The sequence below is a fragment of the Leptinotarsa decemlineata genome, unplaced genomic scaffold (assembly GCF_025532065.1).
Source record: "Leptinotarsa decemlineata unplaced genomic scaffold, Ldec_3_MD MMD2_tig00078346_RagTag_RagTag, whole genome shotgun sequence".
NCBI lineage: Eukaryota > Metazoa > Arthropoda > Insecta > Coleoptera > Chrysomelidae > Leptinotarsa > Leptinotarsa decemlineata.
In genome coordinates, this window is record NW_027412724.1 from 2,224,041 (window position 1) to 2,244,271 (window position 20,231).

Here is a 20,231-nt window from a genome sequence, read left to right on the forward strand (position 1 = left end):
CTTGACATTTGATCAAACTTGGCGTGACTCTTTTAAGCAAATCTGGATCGCCGTTGACGTCATTCAACAATTCGTGAGCGATGCTCATGGGACGGTTTTTTTTAATCAAAATTCAGAAAATTTGGAACGAACTTCGATGCCAAACGATTCATGCCCAAAATTCCCGAAGAAATGGATGGCAGGAGAAACCGATATGTCGACTTCGTCAGCAACTTTTCTAATAGTGATTCGACGATTCTCCATAACAATTTTCTTCACTTTCTCAACATTTCCATCGGTTGTTGATGTGTTTGGGCGTCTAGGGCGAGCGTCATTATCCACATCTTCTCGACCTTCTGAGAAAAGCTTGTACCACTTTTTAACATTTTTCTAACCCAGAGTACAATCACCGTATACTACTTTCAACATTTCAGCTTGTCATCATCTCCCGCGATAGTTTTAATTTTGCGATAACTCCGAAACTATGTTTCTCTTTCGGGGGGGGGGGAAGCAAGCAAAATTTCCGCCAGCAAGGGACTCAAAGGGCTGGCAGAAATTTTCATGGATAACATAGAGTATGAATTCCATAATAATCAGGTAACTAACAATTTTTTGTACTGGTACAGATACGTAGATGATATCTTAGTATGTTTTACTGGTACCGATAGGCAATTAGGCAAGTTCATTAAATATGCCAATTCCATCCACCCGTCAATAAAATTAACCACGAAGTGGGAGGTAAATAATTCAATAAATTACCTTGACTTAACCATTACGAAAAATAACAATAAACATGAATTTGCAATTTTTCACAAACCATCGTACACAGACATTATCATACATAATTCCTCCACACACCCTTACCAACATAAAGTTGCTGCATTCAATAGTATGCTTCACAGATTATTGAATATTCACTGTCTGATAGGGAGTTCCAGAAAGAGCTGAATTTGATCAAACAAATCGCGGTTGATAACGGGTACAAAGTAGATATTATAAACGCTATTCTTACGAAAAAACTTCAAAAGCAAGCCATGGACTTGGTCTACCCACATTCAAGATGCAATAACGTCAATTATATGACATTGGCATATTTGGGTGAACCAACCAGGAATATCGTCCGTTTTTTTTCCCAAAGAATTGAAGAGCATAGAAGCAGTTTTATAAATAGAAAGACCAATTCCACATTTGCAAACCACCTATTAGCAGAAGGACATGAGTTCAATCAGGAATACGATGTGTTACATTTAGAAGAGAAGAGTTTGAAACTCAATCTTCTAGAATGTTTAGAAATCAATAGATTCTGGAATTCGTGTAATTCACTGAATGATCAATTAGAATTAAATAACTCTCCGTTACTGAATATTTTTTCAAATGTGGAAAACGGAACATAAGCACAGGTAATTAAATTCATTACAAACATAGGTAAAAAATCAGGTACTTGAAATTCAGGTACCTCAAATTGTAGAATAATGTATACATAACAATTAAAGTGTAGAATTAGTTATTAAGACACGCCCGAGGAAGCCATTGTATGGCGAAACACGTGTTGCGTTTTTGTAAAACTATCTAGTGAAAATCACACAATAAAGTGTTTTTAGAATACGTTTGTTTCAAAGAGATAAATGTTTTTAAGCCGGATATAACAATGTCAGGTCAGACAATTCCACTTTCTGCTTCGATAAGTTTGTTGGGGGTTAAAATGGACAACAATATGCACAATCATGTCACTGGAATTGCGAAGACTGCTTCTCAAAAGCTTGGAACACTGTTCCAAACCAGAAAATTTTACACACCCCACCAATTTTTAAGTTTATAAAGCTCAGATCAGACCTTCTTTGGAGTATTGTTCTAATGTATGGAGCTCCGCTGAAGCTGTTGGATTCCATCTAGAAAAGACCCATCCGCCTGGATGGAGACGCGAACAACAATTGCAACCTTAATCTGTTTAAAATCTGTTTTTCGTTAATCACTTAATAGTCTGGAACATCGAAGAAAGGTTGGAAATTTGTTTCTTTTCTATATATACTTTCACAGGAGGTGTTCAGTATACTTGGCACATTTGATGCTACCAAGAGTGATACATATCAGAAATACGCGACGGACTGTGGCTGCTCATCGTTTTGAGGTTCAACTCAGTACACCTTGAACTCATTTGGAGAACGGCGTTTAAGTGGAATACAATTCCTGAGAACGTTTTTTCAAACGGATTTAATTTGTAGCGACTCAAATCCAATGTGAATCACTACCTTCGCACAGGCACCGCTCTAAGAGCGCTTTGAGGATTTTTTTGATGTGCTTGTGTTTTGTCCTCAAACACAACGAATAGTATTGTTATATTTCAACCACTTCAATTAAAATATTGATAATTTTTTTTTGATAAATTATAGACATGCACCTTCCTTTCTTTCTTTCGGTAATTTCTGACTTCATTGAGTTCAGACAGTACCTGCAGTACGATCTCCATAATATTACACACAGACTATACTCTACAATGATTCATCAGATAGATACAGATATCAATTATTGATTTTATATTTGCAAAATCGGATTTTTCATGTTCAAAGTATGAATAATTGAATTGAACATTTGGTGGTTTCTGAACTGCAAATACATAAAATTGCCAGTATATTTTACAAACGTTTCTTAGAATTTACTAAACATTTTTCCATGGTCTTTGAAAAAAGAATTAATGCTACCGATAACGGGTAATAATTTTTCAAACTGACGTAATGGTATATAATAACAATTAAAATATTCATGTTTTTTCTATCTTTATATGCTCCATCTGAGAAATGGACATAAGGAATATCTAAATGTTCTTTCAATTAATTTATTTAATATACCTACCAAAGCGTAGGCCTAATCGAAATGAAAAGTTTATGAGTTTTCAAAACATGGTCGTCATTACATTTATAGATAACTATGTAATAATTCACACATCTTGTTTATTTATGACTCGAGTGAGCTATAAAAACGTTTATTTCATCAATGGATACCTACAAGAGAATTGAATAAACAATTATTGATATTTTTATGAAATTATCATGACTATTCGACAATGAAACTGACGGAATATCGAATATATTAGTTACAGAACTAGAAATGAATTTTTGGGAAAAAGCTTTTTCGCTTCCACTTCTCCATCTTTTTACAAAATTTTGTTTGGAGTAGAAATTGAATAGTAAAGAAGTTATTTTCATATAATTCAATGTGCATATGAAAGTAGTTGTTTCAAAAGAATTTTTGAAATGATATGGGAGGGTAACCGCTTCGTTACCTAACGCGTTATAGCGCCAGTTTGTCTGGCTTCCCTTTCTCTCACGCTTACGTCCGCGGAAGGCAGGCCCCTCCTCTCTCGTCGGACAGACTCTCAGTGTTCAATGTGCATTAAACATATACTGTTGACAGTATTATAGAAATCTAACCAGCAGGCACGTAATATTCTTTTATTATGTGAAACGTGGCTTATTTACTATTGTTCATTCCTACAAGTCAAACAATTTCAATGTTGAATTAAAACTTTGATTAGTTCAAGTTATCACTTCTGTCGGGCGTCCCGTGACGCACATTTTTTTTCTTTCGTGTAATTCAATGTTGATTGTTTCATTAACTTACTTTTTTGCAATCCGTCATGAGGTAGATTGGATTTTTCTTTGTAAATGGTCATTGGCTCTCATTATTTTAAGAAAATAAGGAAGAAAATGAAATCAATTAAAAATCCAAAGGAACATTTCATTCAGGCCAGTCTTTCCTTAACTACACAAGAGGTTCATGGAGTGACAGCTATCAGAAAACAATTACTTCACTGGCTAATACCACAAAACGAATTATATTGTATATCCTACAAGTGCCAGTCCAGGATTCTTCACAGTAATTCCTACATATGCTTTTGGATATACAACTGCCGGAATCGATTTTCAATTATTGCAGTGGGCACACTTGCAGACCGGTTTCGGGCAATTTGGCCTTTGGTCAGTGCAAGATAGTGTCCTACATCAACACGAAATCGATGATTTGTCATAATCAAAATTCAAATTCTTTCAGAGTATCATTCCTTGGCGAGTAGACGAGGTACTAACCAACCGTATATCCGAATGACCTAAATTCTCGTATAAGGAAATAAATTTTATCTATAGTAACTGGGCATACTTGAAGACACCTGTTAGATATCATCCAACGCCCTTCGTGATATTGGCCAGGGAAGTGGTCGTTTTCTAACGCTGGTCAGTCTTCCCAATGAAGAGACTATATTATACAAAGTTGGGCGGAATTGGAAAGTAGATTCATTTGAGGTCGAAGAGAGATATTGACCGATACAAACCAAAAATAAAGAGTTCAATTCAAAGTAGAAGTATCTTGTGTAATTTATTTTTGTGAATATTGTGAAGCATGTATGATAGATTAGGAAAACATCACCTAGAATTTGAATATTCAACTGTTACAACATTTTTGACGTACATTTCACTAAACAACTTTGCATCATCACGATCACAAGTAACACTTTATTGTGAAATTCTCAATGAACAATTTACAAAACCGTAATACGTGTTTTACTAGACTAAATTCTACCTCAGTATTGCTTTATATAAAATAACAATTTGAATAATATTACTTCCTACCTATGAAATGAATAATAATTCCACTTGAGTTGAGGTATAAACTAATAACAAATTTAAACGTTAGGAAAGACATCGTCCAAACTAACATATCAACTGATTATCATACCATTAGAAAACAAGTTGTATAATGGGGATTCATTGACTTCCAAACCTATCTTTATCAAATGTATCACGTCATATTCGTGCCAAAAAAACGGTTGGTAAATGTGGAATTGTCTTGACATTCAAAAAATTACACCTATGGTCTTTTATTCTTTGGGAAAAAGTTCGCCCGTTTGGCCAATATGAAGTTTGAAGATAAGATGACTTCAAGTCAACTTATTAACCCCTGAAGTTATGTCTTTATTGTTTTTAATAAATTTGCTTTATTAATTGTTCTGTAGGCTACGTCCAAGTTTTCCTTTTTAATAAAACGAGCAATGTTATTGGTGAGTGTCTTGATGTCGGATGTACTTGGTTCACGGCTTGTTTTCGTAGTTTGTTGGGAAGAATGGAATCGGTATTATCTACTAGGTCATACTGTTTATGCTATACCTATTCTAGGTATATCTATTCTATTCAATGAATCGAGAAGCGTTAAAATTCTAATGACCGGGATACATGAAAAGAAAATGAGAAGAAACGGTTTGTGCAATGTTGAGTGGAAATGGTTACTTCTTCTACATAGCAACTTAGTAACTTGCCCTCTACACTTGACAATTTTTGAAGTTTTTCGAGAACTGCAATTCTATAAATACCAGAAATAACTCGTATATTTCGCCAATAATTGAATTTTTCCAAAACGACTAATTCCAAAACTAATTTTCCAAATAAATACCATATCCATTGTTTGAGCTTCACAAGGTTTTCAATTCGAAATGATATAAAAAAACAAAATTGAAAAATTATGAAATTTATAGCTATTTCTGAGGACATTGGGAAAAAAGAATTCGTTATCCGTCTGATTCGAAAAATATAGAAGACTAGTTGTTGCCCTCGGCTTCGTCCGTGTTGAATTTGGTTTGTCACATTAAATTTCGTGACAGATCATTTTAAACAAATAGTCGCAATATTTTTATATTAACCCAAAACTTCAAATTTCCAACTTCGAAACTGACGAAATCCAATACAATCTTCAAACCCCTATTTTCCCCTTTGAGGGTGGACATTTCTGATTCCCTTTCTTCATCCTTTTTAACGTTATACAAAGAGCTTACCTGCATATTTCAAGATTCTAGGTCCAGTAGCTAATATAAGAGAGGGCAACAGCTAGTAATTTTTTTTATCAAAAAAACACTAACTAAAAAAATATGTCAACTGCACTAAGTAATGAATAGCTTCGAGAACCGAATCATGTTACCTATAAAGAAAGTCGCAAAACTAACACAACCGTCAACAATGTCTACCCTCACGGGTCTGCTCGCGTTCGGGTCGCGTTCTCGGCGATTGCGCTCCATTGCTTAGACCGACCCTCTACCACCGCGCATCGCCCTCGTCGTCTCACAGTAGACGCGACGCGTAATGTCTTACTACATTGCGTCAAGTTTATATTATCGTGATAACTTCTGAACAAATTCACAAACCTCACATCCTCACAAACTTTCATATTTATATTAGTAAAGACTAGTTTTTCCAAACGAAATCCTATCTATCAAATATGCAATTAAAAAAAATCTCATTGAGCTAGTCACATCATGATATTGTTTACAAAGGCATACGTTTCAGTTATCAAAGCTCATATTCATTTCATACTGATTATCAAGAATTCAGACTTCTCTCAATTTCCATTGAACTAGTTCCCATCTCAAACTACAAACTATCCCTCGACACAAATTATTTCCGATTGGAAACCAAAAAAGACCGAAATGAATATCCGTTCTAAGACTTCGAACACAGAAGCGTTCGATATAAGACACAAGAACATCTTAACGTCAACCATAACTTACTTCACACCACCAGCAACCGCTATATATGTTTTGGTTACTGTTCCTATTTAAAAAAACACCAAGATATATCGTTACAGTTAGAAATCGCTCTTACTGACTCTCTTCATTCCATCCGCCTTGCATCCTTTCCTCTCACTTCCAGCTTCTACCACCTAGTCAATGATTTAGTATGTCGAAGCTGTGGATCTTATGGGCGAGATTTTAGAGGCCGATTTGGCCTGGCTGTGTATCAAGAGTAACCCTGTGTGGTCTCGCGAAATCGGTAAGGAACGAGCCCGCCTAAGCCTTTCGTCTTCGTCTGTCTTATTTACGGGGATATAGGGGATTTTGGAGCTGGAAGTCTGTTGTTTAGGATGTTTTGGTAGTAGGTGTAAATCGTAAATAATGTTTTGTAGTTGGGAATGAAGAGAAATAAGGAATGCCTCACAGTTTCATGCATTATGTTGCATAACTTTTACGAAAACTGTCGCTTTTTCTTTGTCTAACTAGTGGAAAAAGTGCATCTTTGTTGCACGATGCATGAAGTTCAAACTTGCGAAAACTGCACGATTGCAACAAAGATGCTTTCTGCACATGTTGCACACAGCTTTTTTCCAAATTTGAGTTTCTTATTTCATATTTTATTATTTGGGAGATTATTTTCAAACGAAATATTCGACTGAGAACGATAACATGGGAAACTTAAACTAACGTTACTTCGACTTTGTTAAGGTAATTTCAATTTGAATGTCGCAATTGATTTTAATACATTCCGTTTTCACTGGTCTTCATTTCTGCACGTGTCTTCTTTTTTTTCAAATTGTGGTTGAGTTTTCAATATCGGTAAGTACTTGGTTCATTTTCCAGAATTTGTCCCGGGTACTTGGTTCATTTTCCAGAATCGTCTGGCTATTTTAGTTATTCAATCGATTCTTCAATGTAGCCTTCTGCAACAGTTTAAGATTCTCATCCTCCATGGTGTTTTATTGTTAGTATGTCTGCCACCGATTCTGCAAGCAATATTGCAGAAGATCTGCGAAAATAGTTGTCCTGTGTAACTATTGCATTGGGTTTTCAAAATTGAAATATTTTACAATATTATTTGCAATTTTACTACAAGTATTTACACCAACAGGTTGAACTGAAAATTTTCCGTTATAATGACTTATAAAGAGTCTATTGTGATTGGAGGACGAAGTGATGCATATTCGCGATACTTTTCAACAAAATTGAAACTTCCTATTCTTCCGCTATCACACATGATCGAGGTTTGTTTGTCTTGCTCTTGGCAATTTTTTCAGTTACGACAGAATCCATGTCATTAATATCATCTTTGCTAGTTTCTGTAGCTCGTCTCATGTGTCATGTTCCTACAATACCAAATACTGCAACTATCTATAACAATATACAAGTAAGTACACAGTCAAGAATCAATTTTATCAGATTTGAATGTTACCTCCATCATTAGATAATTATATCTGGAGTTTTAGTTGAAAATCTCTCAAATTACAGTCGGATAAAAATGTTTGACTTGTGACAGAAACCTACATAAGTACTTTTTTTTTGAAAAATGGTGAAATGTTGAATATCCAGTCCAGTGCGGCTATAGATGTTACACATCAAAAGTGTAGCTTTCAACATCAAATATTACGACCATCTTGGGGAACGTTTTCATTGATGTTCCTAATGAAAAATGAAACTTTCTATGTTTTTACCACTTTTATTTGTAACTATTGTTAGTGCGTTATTGTATTAGTTTGAAAATGTCCATATAGGATGAAACTGCAGTAACGATAGTTACAAATGAAAGTAGTAAGGAACATAGATTCATTTCTCATTTTTCTTGGTGATCTCCTATCATGTAGTAACGGCTACATCAATCAATTTATGTTCTTAATAATCTTTGTTTCACACAACTTTAACAAGTGTCATTAACTTCTTTAGATTAATCGACACTAGTGTAAAAAGTAATTTGATTTTAGTATTGGTGCAAAAAATTAAATTTTTGGTTCAGTGGATCGAGCAAAAAACCTTTTGCACGATCGTAGAAGAAATTATTGTTTCTTATGAAATTTCATGAGAAATAGTGATTACAGTTATATTTCCTGTATACAGATGAAGTAGATGGAAGTCGTACCTATTTTTTTCAGTTTACTAACAAAGTTGTTCTATCAATAACAATCGATAAATTTTATTTTGATTTTGTTGAAAAATGGATTAGAATTTTGAGTTGATATAACAGATTGGAAGAAAGAAAGGTGCGGAAATGGATCAGTATACTATTGCAGTATTTCTTGACCTTCAAAGGGTATTTGAAACTGTAGATAGATGCAGACAGATAAGAAAGATTGAAAGCGTAGGTATTGAGGGAATAGCACTAAACTGGATCGGATAAAATGTAAAATAATATAGGTGCATCCAAAGGGTCTATTTTGGGACCATTGCTATTCCTTATATATTCAAATGACGTTGTAACCATATCAGAAGAATGTAGAATTCACTTATTTGCCGACGATTCCCTACTGTACATGAAGATGTATATGAGTGTGTTGATACTATAAACGCTAGTCTTGAAAGGGTGTATAGATATTGCTCTACAAAGTTGCTGAAGGTGAACGTAAATAAAACAAAATGGATGTTATTAGGGAAACATAGAGATCATAATAATGAAAACCTACTTCTACGATTGGATGACAGTAATATAGAGTAACAAATTCGTGTAGTTGGGTGTAACTATTGACAGCAACTTTTGCAATTCAAGGAACATGCTAATCAAGTTATCAAAACAATAGCTTACAAAATCAACTATTTAAGAAGATGTTCCCAATTTATGAGCCAGTGGTCTAAATTATTAGTCTATAACTCCATAATCCTTCCACATTTGAATTATTGTTCTACCATTCTGTTCTTTCTTGATCAAAATGAAATAAACAGGCTACAAAAGATGCAGAATCGTGCTATGCGAATAATCTTACAATCTTCGAGGATAACACCCATAGTAAATATGTTGCAAACCCTTCAATGACTACCAGTGAAGAAACTCTTCGAGTACCAAACACTTTTTTATTTTCAAAATAACGTTTGTTGCCGGTTAGATATAATTATTTTTAAGGTGACAGAAACGTTCATTGTTTGATTAACGGTATCACTTGACTTCATGAAATATACAAAATAGGTATATGCATTTCTTGATGGTGAGAAAATATTATTCTCACGACAACAAGAACGACATACCATAGTTTGGATGACCTTTTGATGATTCCTACGTGTTTCTCCAAAACAGTAAAATAACGTTCTTCTTGTCCAGAATTAAATACGTGATAATTTCAACAATCTCAAAGCCACAGCTGCTCTTTAATATTTATCAGAACCTGATAATATTCTGATTCTTCGAATTTGAAGTTAGTGTACGAATTAAGATGGTTCATCGAGATAAAAACCTGTCCGCACGACATTTAAATTTGATATTTCGTCAAGAGTGTCAAGAGCTTCTGGTTATTCTCGAATTTATGTCTTTTTTTAATTGTCGGATTGTTAATCGGCGAATACACTTCTTTGTTATTTATTGACTTTATACTAATTATTGATGTCGAAGAAATCACAGGTGTGCTTGCGAGTAAATTAATGAGTATGGCTATGGTTTTCAGATATGGTTCTGAATCATTTATTCGAAGGTTGAGATCACTTCGTTTTGACGAAGGGAAACATAAATTTCTACAGAAATGTTATGCTCTTCATGAGGTGTTATCAGAAGAGAGAACAAATCGTTTTGTACTCCCCCAAAATACATTTGAAACTAAATCAACACTCTCTAAGGATATGCTGTGATATTTTCATCACAAAAAACTGAAGAATATTGATCTTATTGAAACAATTTGATTCCTTTTTTTATTTACCTGGGCTGAGAAGTTTCGGGCCTGAGAAAAAAAATTCGTTTTTTTGTTCATCAGCGTAATCTTCATCAAGAGCCACACAATTCCAGCACCGCTCTAATATTTCAATACCACTTTTGTAGAACCATTATCTTTGGCTCCAAAATAGGCCTCAGTGTCAGCAATAATCTCTTCTTTCGAGCAGAATTTCTTGGCCGTGAGCATATTTTTGAGATCTGCGACTAGCCAATAGTCGCTGAGAGCCAAACCAGGGGAATATGGTATATACAGGAGCAATTCCAAACCCATTTCATGCAAATTTGTCGTCGTGTTTCATTGATTTGTGACACTGAGCACTGAGCATTGTCTTGATGAAGCAGAACTTAACTTTTTTCAAACGGGTCGTTATTAAACATGCGTCAAAAAATTAAGAGACTATTCCTTGGACTATTCTAAAGATATGCTGTCCAGAATTTTCAATATTCGAAATAAAATAGTTGTTTCAAATTTATTTTCAGGTTTATTGGCCTGCAGGATTGTATACGCGGTAGGTATCAACGTTACGAAGTGCAAAACACCTGGAAAATAGCCGTCAAAGTTCACACCCCTCGATGAAAATAGTTGTTACCAATTTCTGTTATTACAATAGGTGTATATATGTATGATATTTCGAATGGATAGATCATAAACAAATACTTTTCATGCTGAATTTTCAGAATATAAATCTCTAAAGAAATTGAGATACGTCTAAGTAACCCTCGTCAAGGAACATCGTGTATAAAAGATGAATGTATAAAAAGACCATTCTGAAAAGTATATCAGAAACTGGAATTGAAGTCACAAAATGAAGAATATTCTTAATTTTTTGAACCAATATTTTGACTGGTTTCAATTGAAACATGCACGATAACATGACTTTGTATAGGTACGGTATTATTTGAGGATAGAGTTTTATTTTTTTTTTGGAAAAATTAAACTTTCTATGTTTTTTACCACTTATATTTGTAACTAACGTTACTGCAGTGTCGTCCTATAAGGACATTTTCAAACTAACACAATAAAATATTTGAAAATGTCCTTATAGGACGAAACTGCAATAAGTTAAGTTACAAATAGAGGTGGTGAAAAAACATTGGAAGCTTAATTTTTCATTTTTCATGATGATCTCCTTCCACGTAGTAACGGCTACATCCATCAATTTATTGATTTTTAAATATTGTGGAATGTTTTCGCAATGAGAACAGATCCAATGTTTTTTTCAAAGACAAAACACAAGCACTACAGAAAAATTCTTCAGACGCTCTCACAGTAGTGCCTGTGCGAAAATAGCGATTAACATTGGATTCGAATCACTGGAGAATAAATCCATTTGGAAAAATGTTCTCAGGAAGTTCCAGGACGTTTATTCCACATAAACGCAGTTCTCTAAACGAAAGAGTTTTCAAACAGTGAAGTTCGAGGTGTACTGAGTTGAACCTCAAAACGATGAGCAGCAATAGTCCGTCGCATATATGTCCAGCTCTAGATGGAATCAAATGTGTCAAGTCACTTGAGCACCTCCCCTGAAAGTATATATAGAAGAGAGACAAGTCTCCAACCTTTCTACGATGTTCCAGGTCATCAAGGTCAGGTCAGGCGGGTGGCTCTTTTCTGGATGAAATCCAGCAACTTCAAGGTATGTTTGGGAGCAGAGCTCCATACTTGAGAACAATATTCCAAGGAAGGTTTGATCTGAGCTTTATAAAGCAACAAAAGTTGCTGAGGTTTGTATAGTTTTCTGGTTCGGAACAATGTTCCAAGCTTTTGAGAAGAAGCCTTTGCAATTCTAGCGACATGATTGTGCTAAGACATATTGGTGTCCATTTTAACCCTCAACAAACTTATCGAAGCAGAAAGCGGAATTGTTTGACCTGAAATTATTATATCCGGTTTGGAGACATTTATCTTCTTGGAGAAAACCGATGCCTGGATTTTTGTGGCATTGAATTGAACCTGGCTACTTTTGCCACAATTCGAAATCACTTCTAGATCCTCATTAAAATATGAAACCTCCTGCTGCCGGTGAAGATGTGCTTTCGTAGCCGATGTCCTGGAATACAAATTGAATCACGAGATAAGTGTGCTGTCGTCAGCAAAGCTATATATTGAATTCTTGCTTTTTTTCAATAAGTCATTGATATACAACAAAAAGAGGGTTGGAGACAGTATGGATCTCTGAGAAACACCAGCGTTGATAGTGAAATTATTTGAGAGATATCCATCGACAGCCACTTGCAGGGAACGTTCTTCCAGGAAGCTGAAGAGCCATACACAGAAATGATCCAAGCCATAGCATTGAAGTTTGGCCAGCAAACTCTCATGCTACACACTGTCAAAGGCCTTGGAAATATCAAGCGCAACAGTTCTTTATTCTCCATGTTTCTCGATTGCGTTATTCCAAATATTATAGGAAAATTATTACTACAAACGTGAATGTATATAATGTAATATTGAAAAATAAAATGAATTTCCAATCAACTTCACTTTGAACAAATTGATTTTTCAATATTTCTGAACCAAGTTTAGTTTAGCCTTCTTCAATATAATATTTGGGCATTTTGATAACTATGTTGATCTGTGATTCGGCAAGCTCAAACATGGGTCCACCTGTGAATCGTAATCTTTCCATTTCCTGATGACGTCAACATGGTTGTGCAACCGCGCATCGAGAAGAGAGTGTTGCTCTCGATCACTTCGTGGAAGTCAATAATACTATTCATGATAATAATTACAAATCGTTAACTCAATAATTAGAGATTACTAAATTTCTTTAGCTCGGACTTCCGATATAAAATGATTTAAAATCCCTGAAAGAATCAATATAATTAAGGAAAAAAATAGCTGAAAATAACAATTATAACAAGCAAGAAAACTTTGAACTGAAATTACAATAAAATAAAATACAAGCAACAATTGAAAAGAAATAAAAATTAAAAGATGTCAAGATAATTTACTTCACTACGTTTCGATTGTTAGTATCCACAATCGTCTTCGGGTGATGACCAGTTACAAAGCAGGTAAAATTATTATACCAATGATTTGACTGACTCTAGGAATATGGAATTCAATGTTCATGTGAAAGTAGTTGTTACGAAAGGACTTTTTCTTTCCTGTGATTCAATGTTCATGTGGAAGTAGTTGTTCAGAAAAGGCTTCTTTCTAGTTTGTATCTGTTTGTATCTAAACAAATAGGTTTTTTTAGACGCCTTATTTTTTTTTTATAAAGGTGGAGATGTAGAAAATCAGGAAGCTTTTTTCGCCGTAAAATATGCACCTGTCAATTCAATTGATATTTTTTGTAATAATTTGTGAAAAATATGGATGAAACAAAACTTTTTTTTTCTCAATAATATCTTCTTCTAAACCAAAGAGAAATCACAAAAATATGTATTCACCTCAAATTTAAAAAATTTAACGATGTCTAAGCAAATAATCTAAAATTGAAACAAACACACCTGTTGCACATAATCAGCGTTATACCGCAAAATCCTCATTTTTTTTTGTAAAACATATGATTTGTCCCTATAATTTTCGACATTGTACCGCCACTGTGCCAAATCTTTTATCATACACGAACAATTTGATGTCAGACAAATGCAATTGGGTATGAATTTGTTTTTATTCATTCCAAAAGGAAGTCGTAAGATGGTTCCGCTCTTCGAAGGTGATTATCTTCTGTTTTTGTCTAACATTTCGTCCGTGGGAAATCAACTCAGTTAATTACCTGTCGTTTATGTGATATCGAGAATGATATTTTTCATTGAAAAAAATTATTAACGGGTGGGTAAGTCCGTCATTATTTTGTTATTAGGTGTAACTGGAGTATTCTCAGGTGAGTCGGGTTGAAGAAACTTTTACATTCAGGAGTTCTGTGATTCGAAAATAAGTCAGATTCCGGTAAATGCGGAAATTTCAGCACACGATTCAGTCAATAAGACGGAATGAAGAATGTGAACAGCAAAAATATCAATTCCCTACGAAATTTTATGTTATTTTATATTGTTCAAGTTTTTCAAACTAGTCTTTGAATTTTCAAAATGTGTTTCGATTCTTAATGGGTTCCTCAGACAGAACCGTCAAGTGAAAACTTTTTTTTTTGTATTAAGATGGAGTAGTAGAAAGCCAAAAACTTTCTTTCCCAAAAATTAATCACTCCTAAAAATATAACCCCTTCAATTCATTAAAAAGAAACTCTTCACAAAAATGTGTAGATAATACATAGACATGACTTTCTGATACAAACTCAAATGAAATGCTATCCCAAAACGGGTACTTACACATGCATCGAAATCACTACCTTCATATAAATATTGAATTATACGAAAATCATTTTTTCCTATTCAGTTTGTACTCATAAATATTCGTTATGAAGTTGGACGCATAGGAACGGTACACAATGTAATACGATGGAGGACTATTCATATTTCGGGAACTCGCAACACTAATGTCAATGGCTGGAATGTGGCAAACACCATAATAAACTTTGACATTTTTAGCATAACTTACTCACAACGTTTCAAGAAATTTCAAGAGAAGGTTTTCGTTGGATTATTTTTCACAACTTGTGACGTGAATTATCTCAACAAGAATGTATCGATGAACCCAGTTCTTTGTATGGCGATAAAGCATCATCAAAAACCACACTTTATTGCTGGTTGCTGGTATAGTGAATTCAATCGTGGTCGTAGTTCGGTCGTCGTCGAAACTTCGTGAAGGTCGTCCAAAATAGGTTGTTGTACAACAAAACATCGGTACAGTGCGTGAACTGATAATGAAAGATCGTCGTGTTGCACATTGGCTCCACTTCAATACATTCGATTTTGCATGAACACTCAGTTGTAAAAAAGTTTGTTCCCGTTGGATACCCCATAATTTATCAATCGCTAAAAAAAGAACCGCGTCAAGTGGCGAAAAAAAATTATTAAAAAGTTCGGCCGTGGTGCTTGAAAAGACGTGTATACAACCGAGACAGATGACGAATCATTAAGCCGGAAACAAAACAGCAATCGACCGTGTGGGTAATCCAAGACGAGCTGAATCCAACAAAAGTTGTTCTTGTAAGAAGCACAGCGAAGCAAATGGTCTCTTTCCCAATATAATTTTATATTTTGTTCCGTATGTCGAATAGTTTCAGGCTATACATCAGGTGTAGTTTTGTCTATAGCGTCTATCTATACAGCCCGGGATTTATCAGCTGGAGTGCCACCTCTTCCCACATTATCACTATGAAAAATTTTTGTTAATCCCCGAATATGTTTGATGTGATAAAACATGCAGTGATAAGGTGAAAGACGAATCACTTGATGCCCATATTTTTCTGCAAGCATATCAGCTTCATATATAGGTGGTGGTTTATTCCTAGAACGTAAATTTATAATGTATTGATTCAGCCTAAATAACAATCTCATTCACTTTGCAACTGAATCCACCAATTGTGATTTGAGAAAAGTATTTTCGAAGGGAATGTTATTGTTTGATAACCATTCTTGAATATCTGCTTTCTTCGATGCTGTTGTTGGGGCTCTATTAATAACAGTGATGTGATAACTTGCATTATCCATGACTATAACTGAAGGCTCTTCTAAATTATTAATAGTTTAATTTATTAATAGTTGGTATTCAAACCAATTCAGAAAATTTTTTGGTTCATTTCTCCGTGGTAATCACAATTCTTTGTTTTTGAACAAATATTCAGGTCTGCTCCACGAATAAACCCGGTACTACATTTAGCTCCATCAAACCACAACGTGGATCATCTTTTTCGTATGTAAAACCAATTTTTTTCAGAATTTTCCATAACGATGTCTTACAACATTTAAAAAGATCACTTTCTTCTAGTTCATCTTTCAAAGTTTTCAAACCTTGGTTACTTTGGCATCTCTGCCATATTCATTTCCATTTTTTAACACTGTACCAAAACATGAATATGGCAGTCTCTAATAAAAATATTGCTTGATCTGTAACGCCCCCGAAGGTCGGATTTTTGATTTCACCTCTGTCATATTTCTTCATTTCCAGTTGTGGACACTATAACAAAATATGAAGGTGGCAGAGACTCTAATAAAGATATTGCTTCATCTGCACCGCCCCCGACGGCCGGTTTTTTGATTTTACCTCTGCCATATTTCTTTATTTCCAGTTGTGACCACTATAACAAAATATGAAGGTGGCAGAGACTGTAATAAAAATATTGGTGGATTTGTACCGCCTCCGACGGCCGGTTTTTTGACTTCGTCACTGCTATATTCCTTCGTTTCCTTTTGTTAACATTATAACAAAATATAAAGGTGGCAGGGTGTCTGAATAAAATGTTGTCAGAGGTATACCGCCCCCTGCTCGGATTTTTCATTTAGTTTCCACTATATTCAATAATTTGCGTCATTTCAAATATTCATGACGCATTCAAAATATATTTTTCACTGTTTCGGGAAAGAGAATAGGAAATAGTAATAATCATCTTCAAAGCATCTGCAACCTTCTGAAATCCACAAATATTCAATCTAATTCATATATTCGCATTCATATATTCCCAACATTTATATATATATATATATATATATATATATATATATATATATATATATATATATATATATATATATATATACTTACGTCTCTAACAGCAGTTAGTGGAAGTCAAGTCCGTTCTCACGTTCCTTTTCGAAGTAGTCTATTAAAGACACTACTACTATTCGTTGAGACTCTTTCGACAATGCTTTAGGCATGCTTTAGTCTTATAAAAAATTTTTACTTCTGAAGAAAAAATGAAGGCTGACAGTTTTCGAGTTTTTTTCGATTCGGCAACGTCTGAAATTCTACTATCAGTTGAACAACTCACAAAATGAAATTGATATTGAACGCATTTCATTGGAAATTTTAACGTTGTCGAATATACAAAATTACCATACATGACGCCATTCTCTCCTTGACGTGAATATCCTTTATTGAACATCATTTATATGGCATTACCTATGTAAAATAATGCCTGAATAATAATGAAAGTAAATAAATACTTTACTGAATTGCATTGCATTGCACTGTATTACTTATATTCATGATGTTTTATGATGATTTGGATATCTTTGTACTTTTTTAAGTAAGAAATTGATTTCACCTCTGCCATATTTCTTCATTTCCAGTTGTGGACACTAACGAAAATATTAGGTTTTGTAACATTTGATGTCTATTATAAAATCAACCACGACATTATTCCAACATCTTCAAGACCTCAAGGAAAACTTCATATAGATTATGTGAACGATAAATTACTTTTCTTGTATAATTTGTAATTTCAATTTTCAAACTGTCGACTGTTCCGACTACTCGGTTCATTGTATTCCTAAAGAAAATTTTGTACACATGAATCAACTAGAATTCCGTTCCAACAACAACATGTTAAACGTACTCGTCTACAAGGCAATATAATTTTCAAGTTGATAAAATCTGCGTAATTTGGTCGTACGGGATCGGACAACGGCTACATCCAAACATCCGAAAACGAGACAGTCACAAAATGAGTCTTGACCAAAATTACTATTTTATAATGAATACACAAGGAGGGCGACCCTATCAAAGAGAACATACTTCGGAAAACTGTGATATCAAAGAAAATTTGACCTTTCTTCTCCCTTTCTTAAGAGCCAGAATGCTCTGCCTTTGTATGATTAGAGTGTGATATTCTTGCAATACAGATTAAAGTGGCGTGCCTTTTGAGTTCGTGGATGGTCGAACGCCTTGTATAATAGAAACAAATACCAGTCAACCATCTGTAAATACAGAGCACATGCGATTTACCCACATTCCATATGTAATGACCAGACATTCTTACTAACTTTAGCACTGTCCCTTTCGAAATTATGTCTCTTTATACAGAACCGCGGAATGGTTTCTATGTCTACATGAATGCAATTTTCAATTAAAATTGTAATGGAAAAAATTAAGTTTTATGTTTAGAGTGTGTCTGGGTTGTTGTGATCACTAAAATAACTGAAATTCATGTTTCACAGATTCAGATAAAAGATAAATAGTTGAACCATAGAAGAAGCATATAGAAGGACCATATATTAATATTTTACAAATTGCCAGATTCATTCGAATAAACAAACTCATAACCACATTTCTGTTATACATGTTATGTGGTATTCACTTAATTTATCTTTTTCAAAATAAATTTTATTGAACATAAATCTGAATTACAAAATATGATTCATGATATGACGAAAGTGGATAGTTGCGATATTATCAAAAAAGCGGCATCCTCTTGTTCTTCCATATGTATAGTTTCAGGAACTCCTGATGTAGATGTGGCTTTCTTCGATTATTCTAGAAAAATCTTGGAAATGTGCTCAATATGCTGAGGCATTTCCTGTGTAACTGCATAGTGGCTGATGCAATACTTTGTTATCATGGTGCAATCCATAGACAAAGGATGTATTGATTTTTCTAATATAACATACAAATATCTAGTAAACACAAAAGTGTTATCAAATTTAAAATATTAATTGCATCTATGAATTTCATAACGATGATACCTTTTCAAATCATTGAATAATAATAGAATACATTTTTTGAATAAGGCAACTTTGTACTTATGTTTTACCCAGTTTGAGTATTCATATCAGAAAATATGTGTTTATAGATGAAACTATTATATGTGTCTTTATTCTGTTAATCTAGGATACATATACTTTTTTTGTTACATTTGGAAAATTAATGCTAATCCTAGAGCTGACTTCTGAGGCAAAGCTCAAATCAATAATTCTTAATTACTGATTTGTTCTACCAGTCAACCTCACACAAGCTTAACGGTATGGAATATGCCTATAATACAGAAGCTTAGAAAAACAATAACAGGGACTCTTAACAACTCAAGGATCTGAAATATATTATTTGATTCATTGCTTGCACAAAACATTCTTAGTAGTACTTAAAAACTAATCACATTAATTTTTTTAACATATCGGAATCTTTGTTATGATTATTCTGAGAAATAAGCACGCTGCATGCAGCCGCCTACGCATTGCCATATTCAACCAACCCGTTTCAACCAATTTATTGGAAATACTTTCTCGCCGATAAAACTAAACTTTCACATAACATTATTCTCGTTGCCTTCATAAGAGAGTTTATATTTCCATGAAAAATCTTAAAAGTTTTTTGAATAAATTTTTTCAAGTGGGTTTCGAATCTTGAATTACTTTCGAAAATAAGCCCCAGAAACACATTTACAATGGACAGATCCTTGTCAAGTATTTTTATTTTTATTTTGTTTTCAATTATCTCCCTGACATTTTTCGGCTCAAAGATTGAAACATTTGACTTTTTTGGCTTGTTAACTAGAAGGTTTCAATGAAATTATTGATATCTTTATTAACTTGTACACATGCTTTATCAGCTTCTTCAGGTTTGATCTGGGTTTCGTCTGTGTATAGATAAGAAGAATAATATGCAAGTGAGTTAACGAGCTGGCTGGTATGAATAGAGAAAAGTAGTGGGCCTAGAATTGAACCTTGTGGCACTCCCAACTTCAAGTAGAGAAAGTTCGACTGATTGGCCCCTACTATCACATTCTGATATCTTTTCCTCAAATAATTATTAAAAAATTCAATACCATCTTCAGATATTCCTAATAGAACGATGATATTGTCTCTCTCGATTCCAGAAGATATGGGGATTGATATCAATATTTTGTTGATATCATGTTAGATATATTGAATGCTGGCAACATAGTTTCGAAATATTTTTTTGTATGTCATATTGAGATGATGTATAGCAGTTGTAGAAATTCGCCCAAAAAATTCCTACTACTGGCTATT